Raw genomic sequence first — 9946 nt, forward strand, 5'->3', positions numbered from 1 at the left:
AACCAGCTGGGGAGGCCCCTGCCATATCCCTGGAAGGAAGAGGTGAATGGGGATGTCTCTGATGGAGCTCATCATTATGACAGGACATCCTGTCCTGGTTTCAGCTGGGACAGAGTTAATTTCCTTCCTAGTAGCTGGTGCAGTGCCATGTTTTGGCTTCAGTCTGAGAACAGTGCTGATAACACATCGATGTTTTAGTTGTTGCTCAGTAGCACTTACCCTGATCAAGGACTGTTCAGTCTCATGCTCTGCCAGTGAGGAGGGGCACAAGAAGCTGGGAGAGAGCAGAGACAGGACACCTGATCCAAACTAGCCGAAGAGGTATTCCGTACCAGAGCACGTCATACTTGATATAGGAACTGGGGAGAATTGGCCAAGAGCTGCTGACCACTGCTCAGGGACTGGCTCAGCATCAGTCAGTGGGTGGTGAGCAATCATATTGTGCATCTCTTAGGGTTTTTGCAGGGATTTTTTTGTTTATTGTTCCCCCCCTTTTATTATTGTTGTTGTTCTTCTTACTGTTATTTTACTTTATTTCAACTATTAAACTGTTTTCACAACCCACACGTACCTTTATTCTGGGTCTTCTCCTCATCCCACTAGAGGCAGGGGGAGTGAGTGAGCAGCTGCATGTTTAGTTGCCTGTTGGACTTAAACCACAACACATCCTCACCCCAGGATCCACTGGGGACTTTTCCCCCAAATTATCCCATTTACCTCTCCCAGTTCCTTCTCATTTCCAAATCCTGACACAAATTAGGCAGCCATGGTTATTAGTTTTGTTTTGTTTTCTAATATAGTTCTTTGGTTGTTTGACATGGCTAATGTGCTGTGTTACTTTAGAAATGTCCATGGCTCGATGTTTCCAGGCAAAGAAGCCTTTTACCTATTTTTTTACCTATTTGTAAATGAGGTGCAGAGCAGTGCTGTTTTTCTCTGGCAAGGCCTGAGGATGCACTGGGGTAAGCAACTGAAACAGATAAGCTGGCGTGGCCCCAGAGAGCCTTTTAAAAGGCTTTAGAAGGCCATTACCCATAGTCTATGTCTCTACTAGAAAGCAGAACAGGACCAGGGCACTGACCTGCAATCATGCGTCTTGTTAAATGGTTACAATGCTCCATGGCATGGATTTTGTCCATGCCAGCTAGCGGTATTGCAGGAAAGAAAAAGGATTGTATGCCACAGACCTTTCCTAATGGGTGGTTCAGATAAGACCATCATGTCTGGAGGCAAAAGAGAACAGTTTAGCTTTGTGTACATGTGCCGGGCCATGTTGCATTGCTTCAGGCTACAAAAAAGTGTCTAGACTGTTTTATTTACTAGCAAAGATAGCCTAACAGTTTCACCCTTAGTGCTGCCACTGATTTTGGAGAATACTATCAGTGTGGGGCTTTGCACATCTATGATGCTGACCCAAGGCTGCTGGCAACATTTAATGCTAGGTTAGATATGTCTGCAGAAGATACAGTTATAGTAATGCTTGTGGTGTGGATTTAGCCTGGGGGGCAATCTTAAAAAAGTCATTTAATTTTTTTTTTATGCCTTTAAAAAAAAAGTCCCCAAAAGAAAACAAAAAAAAAACCAACCCTTCATAGAACTGTGAATACTGTGGTAGGGCTGTATTGTAATTCGGTCAGGCTGGTGAAGAGATTGTCCAGGTAGGAACAGCAGGTCTGCAGACAACAATGCAGCATCCACATGTTGTTCCAGACAAACCTGCCCGAAATCAGTCAGTTTGTTCTTGTTTCTTCCTGTAGCTTTACCAAAAATCAGGGAAATATGTTAAATTGTTTATACTAGTAAAACATTAACTACTCACTTGTCTTTTCACTAGTAGTGAAGAAAATATACCTTTCCTAACTGAGCTGCATTATAATCCCATCAGAGGCTCCCTGGTTAACAGTACTGAGATTTCAGGTTTGTGAAATAGGTTAACATGCAACTTTATTCTCCCTTCAAGGGCTTATAGAAAAAAGTTTCAGAAACTGTTATATCAGTGTTATTATGAAAAAGATTTTATTTTATGCCTAAGAAGAGCAAAGATGGTTGACTTTATATGAGCAGGTCATGAATCTCTCAGATCCTGTGGACTGGTGATTTACTTGTGAGAGAGATGTCAGAGCAGCCTCTGGCAGCCCGGTGTTTCCCTGCAGAGTTCTGGGCTCCACCTCCTGCAATGCCACTGCATTCAGAGCTCCTGATCACATGGGCATGGCCCTTGTTGGAGCCCTCAGCAGTGATAAAAGAGGCTTAGGAGGGAGGGTTTTGGCCTTGCCCGACCATGCTTCTTGGCACACACCTCTTCCTTCTGCAGAAGGGCAGCCAACTGGATCCCCAACACAAGCACTACTTCCAGAAGGGGTTATAGGAGTGCCGAAGAGAAAGTTAACTTTTAGCAGATGTGCTGTGAGACACCGAGGAAAGCAAACACCAGAATTTCTATACGCTTACTTGTTTTAACTTCTTGCGAGTATGCAGGTTTCTGGGGAAAAAGATGAAGGAACTTGGAAGGGTCAAGACAGATACGTATTAAAGCAGTAATAGTCTGACTGAAGGTCTATCTAGCCCACGTTTTGTGTATCATTGAGCTGAGCCAGGGCATTACAGAATGGGTAGGTGCTGAAGGAAACTGGAAGGGAAAGTGTTGTGAGATATCAACAAGAGCAACAAGGTCCTGAGGCAGTAGCGAGAGATCCCAGTTGCACTGAGTGCTTGCTTCAGCACGTAGGGACAGAGGCTAAGATGCTATGGAAAGACTAGAAAGGGCAGGACCCCAAATGGATGCTGCTTAGTCCAGAAGAGAGTCCTGCTGTGACAGGAAGCAAATGAACTGGAGGTAGTCCTCTGGAGAGAAGCAGATGAGAAGTTCTTGAGTTCTCAAGCATGGACCAGACCAAGTGTGAATCCTGGAGCAAGACTAATGAGGAAATGCAGCAGAAGGTCAAAGAGCAAGTGCCAAGCATCCCTGGTGTTGTGATAGCCAGCTTCAGGGTGCTCCAGGGCAATCAGAATTATCAGGAACTGAAGCCTGCTGTGTGAAAGAGACTGGCAGGTGTAGAGTCCTACTAGTTGAGTAACTATTTATTTAGTAAAGATAGATAGCTTGGTGTAAAAGGAAGAAGTAGCTGATGGAAGACCATAGCAGCAAGTCAAATGTCTGTGATGCTTCTCCCTAGCTGCTTCCCAGCCTTTCTGCATATTTGATAATATTTTGTGGATTTCCCATTCACTAATTTGTCCTTGAGCACATGTAGACGCTAAAAGTGAGAAGGGCACACAACTATAATGTGGAACTGGCAGCATGAGGAGTTAAGGGTGGCTACAGGAGTGGGAGAAGCAGGATGTAAAGGTGATTAAGATGATGAGATTTGAATACCTGAGACCCTTGGTCACCAGCAGCAATAGTCAGAGTACTTCATGTGCCGGTTGAGGGGATCCATCAATCAGATCTTTGATTCCTGTGAGAGATGTACATGCATAAGAAAACAGGTATTGTAACTATTGCATGCACATGCAGCTGTGCTGTGCAGGCAAGGAAGTTCTAACACTAGATAGCACATCAAGCACATAAACTTACTTGGCTTAGGCTTAAATGCCATCATTTGGTGATTACCTAATTGCTTTGGAGGTGTGGGCCTGGCTCATACCAGCAATAGTCCGCTGGAAAGTCCGAGTAGAGTAGAAATGAGACTGCACTTACTTCCTGCCCAAGTAAAGTGATGTGAGAATGATTATGGTGGGGTGGAGGTAGGAATCAGGACTTCCAGCCCCCTACTCTTGTAGTGTTTGTAGGAATTAACAGTTGGATAATATTCATTATAAAACCATAGACCTGCTTTTGTCAATAATATATTTGACAGCATTTTTAAATATGGACTCTGTGTTGGCCTTGTTAATCACCACTTTGAGAAATCCCTTGCATTTGGAATCTCTGCGATCTCTGGGTTTGCATGGCAACGTTTTGGTGGGGGGGGGGCTACAGGGTGGCTTCTATGACAAGCTGCTGGAGGCCTCCACCAGGCCCGATGCCAGATAGTTCCAAGAGGGACCCACTGCTGGCCAAGGCCAAGCCCATCAGCGTAGTGGTAGTGCCTCTGGGATAATGTATTTAAGAAGGAAGAAAACTTACTGTAAAACAGCAACTGCAGCCAAATAAAGGAGTGAGAATACGTGAAAGAAACAACCCTGCAGACACCAGGGTCAGTGCAGGAGGGGAAAAGGTGCTTCAGGTGCAGGAGCAGAGATTCCCATGGAGGATTGGACACCAGAGCTGGGGAATGCCTGAAGGAGGCTGTAACCCCATGGGAAACCAGCTTTGGAGCAGGCTTCTAGCAGGACCTGTAACCCTGTGGAGAGAGGGGCCCATGGTAGAGCAGGTTTGCTGCGGGACTTGTGACGCTTTAATCTTGAGATTAAAAGAAACTTTAGACCATGGATAAGAAACATGATATGTGGAAAAAAGTTCTCCCTAATTTTTTTTTGCATTTATTTGAAATGGTATAATGACCATCTGTTTCCCAGAACCTGTACACAAGATTTCTGTGCACCTGTTTTTATTGCAATTAATGTCTGTATGTTGTATCTCCTATTATGACAGCATCAGTCTCTATTATCTACTATTACTGCAAACTGATTTGTTCCTAATAATAGAAAATAGGTTAAAATGAATGTCCTAGATTTTTGCTGAATTAGGGCCCCAAAAAGTGGAGCAGATTTAAAGATACTTCTGAGGTTTAGATACTGCAGGGAAAGGTGACAATTATTATTTTTCAGACCAAAGCCTTCTTAAAGTGCTTGTTAGACTGTGTAATTTTTCAGTGCTACTAAAAATTTTCTTTCTCCTTGCTCGAAGTAAGGAAATAAAGAAAAAAGTGGTCCAGCTTTTAGGCTGATTGCATGGCTGCAGTCACGAGGATGTCAGCAAGGCTTTTTTTTCCTCACAGCCATCAGGACCTATCGCACAGCAAAGTAGCAGCCTCTGAAGCCCAGTCAAATTGAATTTTTGTACATGAAGAAGCACTAAATTGTTCAAGATTTCGCTGTCTGTCATTACTGACTCCGGATTGACATGAAATAGCAGCCAGCTGCTCACCAAAGGTTTTGTTAGACGTTATCATAGTTTTCAATAAAGTGGAAATCTACTCTTTAGAAAATCAATAATGGTAATTTTCAAGTGGCCACCCCAGCACTTCAGGCTCTCCTTCTCCTGTGCTGATTCAGAGGCAAGGAAAGTAACAGACAACGTGCAGCAGCTGAAGCCCAGTCAAAGTGAGTATTTGTACATGGAGAAGTATAACTGTTCAGTGAAACGTTTGTTTCCCCCTTTGTTTAAAATCTCAGAACGTTTCTGTTTCTCCACAGTTTGATGGAGATGGCTGTGAAGAGACAGGAGCCTGCTGGAGTGCAGCACAGTGTTGAAGTTCAGAGTGAGGACCTTGCTTGTTTGGTACGGTCACATTGAAAAGGAATCTGGGATGAATGGTTTTCTTTTCACAAGCCCCTTTCCCTGCCCGTATTTCACAGACAGAATTTTCAAGCCATTTGTGATACTCTGAAGCTGTTTTCCAGCTCCTTGGTTTCCTTCCAAGTATGATTGTCTGAAAGTTCTTCACTTGTTAGCATTTGTAGGCTGTGAAGTGTATGGTAGGTAGCAGAGAAAACAGGAAGTTTCAATGTAATTCCCAAAGGTTACGTGTGGGATTTAAACCAAAAACTGTTTTATGTTTGGTTTGGCCCACGTTGCTGGAACCTAGCACTGTGGAGTTATTAATGTTCAGCAAAACATCGCAGTGGGTATGTACCCATGAACCTGCTGACTTCTTGTTACTGTATTTAAAGAGATGCTGTAGAAAATAAAACCTACTTTATCTGGTGAACTTTAACAGCACAGCATCTGTTCAGGTGTTGTGGTTTCTAAGCATATGCCTTTTTTAGAGCTCCTGTTACTTTTTTGATCACTCCCTGGGCCAGGACACAGAAGCCTTCATTCAAATACAGTCTGTTTTGTACATTCCCTGTGGGTTATTTATCTGAGAGGAGGAAAAGGAAGGGAAGCAACTCTGTCAATTCACCTTCTTCAGTACACTGAAGATTTTTCTCCGCGGAGTTCTTCATGGAGTTACTTCCTGCAGTGTGGCATGTGTGGCTCTCCAGCACAGGTGGAAGCTTTTGTATGTTCCTTCATCCACTTTGAGCCTCCCTTTGCAAATGCTTATCACTGGCTCACCGTCTCTTGACCTATATACTTAACTTCTACCTTTGGTTTTACACCACAGAATGGAGTCGGTATCATGCATATGTTCAGTGATCAACTCTGTGACCAGCATGAATAAAAGAAGATAGGGGGTGTGGGGGGGGGGGGTGTGTGTTGAAATAGTGCATTAGCCAAGAACAAAACCAAAACTCATTCTGATCTGTGATGAAATAATCTTTAGAAGTTCTCTCCATACCCAGAATTAGAGGCTGTACTGTGTTTAAAGCATGAGGAGACCAAGGTATTATCCTGTAATTGTTAATGATGCTGTCGTGATTTAGGGTCTGCCTGAAACTGAACAGTGTGTATCAGCAGTTGGCTCCCCTGGGAAAGTAGCAATGTTTTGTGCCTGTCAATTGGAATTTCTGGTACTAAGGCCTCATACTGGATTTAATTAACACTCTCACTGGCCTACACCAGCTTCTGAGAAAGTTCTTGTGTGGGTCTTGTAATTATATCTCAGGGTATCTGTAAACACCCCATGCTGTGGAATGCTATTATTGCATAGCTTAACAGTTTGTTCTTTTGACTCCAGTGTGTCTTTCTCTCCTAACACAAGAGAAATTTAATGATAACATAAAGAAAAGATTTGTTAAAGCAAGATTTCAGGTAAGGTGACTGAATTGGAATCAAGCATCTACAAGACAGATACAAAAATCAATCCTTGTCTGCTTTAGCAACTAAATATTGTTCAGTTTCTTAGCTTCTCAAATTATTTTATCATTTCTGAATCATCTGTTTTCTTTTTCACATGCTGCCCCTTTGTATAATGCAACAAGAGAAATAAACTGACTTTTGTAACATCCCAATCATCCCAACTAACAATTCTTTCACATGAAACTGTACCCATTATGTATAATAACTTGTGTTCATTTTGCTACCCTCTCATGTATTTAGAGCTAGAAACCCATACTAGAACTTACCAGCCCAGTTAGAAATGACAGCAACACATTAAGGAAGGATACATTTTCACATTTCTTTCCCCCAGTTCAGCTCTATGCTAACACCTTGGGAAGGTGTGGAAGATAATTGTTTTATGGTAGGTGGTGGCTAGAAATTGTCTGCCTGTGTGGGTTCTTTCATCTTCATTGTACACTGAACAGATCTAGATAGTAATTTGTATGAGTAGTTCAGACTGGAAAAAGATATGCCCTACCACAGCTTACCTTAAAGTTTTTACCTACTAATTGAAATTTATCTTCCACTTAACTGCCTTCGAAGTCATTAGGATTACTCAGCCAGGGAAATTGTAACTGAGACTGATGGAATTAAGAGCCAAATGCAAGAAGCAATCAAGCTCTTTTTAGTAACTGAATACCCCAGGTATGTAGCAAAGTTTAAATACGTGCTGGGCTATGCTGTCCAATAATGAACAAGAAACAAAGCTTTTTGCTGTAGCAGTTGGCTTTCATGCTGTCCTCATTGAAGGTTTGTCTGAGTAACCTCAATTCTTGTCCTTGTTAGGTATTTCCTCATAGTTGATGTCACCTCTTACAACTCAGGGCATAGTCACAGCAGAAACCTCAGTGGAGACAGAATGTGGGTGGCTGCTGACATGTTACATACAGGCTCATCTATCCATGTTCCAATGGATATGAACAGTGACACGAATTTGTATCATTGGCGTATGGTTTCTGTGGTGGCTATACCCCCCTCTTCTCCTTTCTTTCTCTTTTAGAATCATAGAATAGTTAGGGTTGGAAAGGACCTCATCAAGTTCCAACCCCCCTGCCATGGGCAGGGACACCTCACACTAAACCACCTCACCCAAGGCTTCGTCCAACCTGGTCTTGAACACTGCCAGGAATGGAGCATTCACAACCTCCCTGGGAAACCCATTCCAGTGCCTCACCACCCTAACAGGAAAGAATTTCCTCCTTATATCCAACCTAAACTTCCCCTCTTTAAGTTTTAACCCATTACCCCTTGTCATGTCACTACAGTCCCTAATGAAGAGTCCTTCCCCAGCGTCCCTATAGGCCCCCTTCAGATACTGGAAGGCTGCTATGAGGTCTCCAGGCAGCTTTCCCTTCTCCAGGCTGAACAGCCCCAACTTTCTCAGCCTGTCTTCATATGGGAGGTGCTCCAGTCCCCTGATCATCCTCCTGGCCCTTCTCTGGACTTGTTTCAACAGTTCCATGTCCTTTTTATGTTGAGGACATCAGAACTGCACACAATACTCCAGGTGAGGTCTCACAAGAGCAGAGTAGAGGGGCAGGATCACCTCCTTCGACGTGCTGGTCACGTTCCTTTTGATGCAGCCCAGGATATGGTTGGCTTTCTGGGCTGCAAGTGCACACTGAAGCCAGCTCATGTTCATTTTCTCATCAACCAACACCCCCAAGTCCTTCTCCACAGGGCTGCTCTGAATCTCTTCTTTGCCCAACCTGTAGCTGTGCCTGGGATTGCTCCAACCCAGGTGTAGGACCTTGCACTTGTCAGGGTTAAACTTCATAAGGTTGGCATCAGCCCACCTCACAAGTGTGTCAAGGTCCCTCTGGATGGCATTCCTTCCCTCCACACAGCTTGGTGTCATCGGCAAACTTGCTGAGGGCGCACTCAATCCCACTGTCCATGTCAGTGACATAGATGTTGAACAAGACCGGTCCCAACACTGATCCCTGAGGGACACCACTCATTACTGGTCTCCAGCTGGACATTGAGCCATTGACCACAACTCTCTGTGTGCGGCCATCCAGCCAGTTCTTTATCCACCGAGTGGTCCATCCATCAAATTGATGTCTCCACAATTTAGAGACAAGGATGTCGTGTGGGACAGTGTCGAACGCTTTGCACAAGTCCAGGTAGATGACATTAACTGCTCTACCCCTGTCCATCAGTTCTGTAGCCCCATCATAGAAGGCCACCAAATTGGTCAGGCAGGATTTCCCCTTAGTGAAGCCATGCTGGCTGTCACCAAGCACCTTGTTGTTTTTCATGTGCCTTAGCATGCCTTCCAGGAGAATCCGCTCCAAGATTTTGCCAGGCACAGAGGTGAGACTGACTGGTCTGTAATTCCCTGGGTCATCCATTTTCCCCTTCTTGAAAATGGGGGTTATATTTCCCTTTTTCCAGTCATTGGGAACTTCACCTGACTGCCATGATTTCTCAAATATGATGGCTAGCGGCTTAGCAACTTCTTTTGCCAGCTCCTTCAGGACCCACAGACTGATTTCATCAGGACCCATGGAGTTGTGCACATTCAGGTTTTTAAGATGGTGTCGAACCAGATCGTCTCCTACAGTGGGCCTGAGGTCTTCTTTCTCACAGTCCCTGTGTCTGCCTTCCAAGACTTCCAAAACTTCCAAGACTTTTATTCATATTCAAATGAACCCTTTCATTTGTTCGCACTTTTTTACTTGTTTCAAGTATGCCAGAGCAGTAATGATTTACATAAAGGAGTTTGCAGAGTGTAACCTCTCCAGGTGTGACAGTTGTTAGTGATATGTCCTCTTAAAAATCCATTCTTATATCTGTAAGGAATTAAAACCAAATGCTGGAAAGTTTTGTTGCAACATGCATGTTTCAGTGAGACCTATCTGTGAGTTCTGTAACCAAAATGTATGGGTTATTAAAACACCCTACTCAGTTTCCTGCATTTTGCCTGTAGATCTTGCGCTATTATAGCATCTTTTCTCCTTTCCAACACTTTTTCCCTATGTTTAGGATGATAGCTAGCAGTGAACTGTGCTT

This window comes from Pezoporus flaviventris, unplaced genomic scaffold, assembly GCF_033815535.1.
Source record: "Pezoporus flaviventris isolate CSIRO_AGI_PZ_B2104156 unplaced genomic scaffold, CSIRO_AGI_Pfla_v1 ptg000031l, whole genome shotgun sequence".
NCBI lineage: Eukaryota > Metazoa > Chordata > Aves > Psittaciformes > Psittacidae > Pezoporus > Pezoporus flaviventris.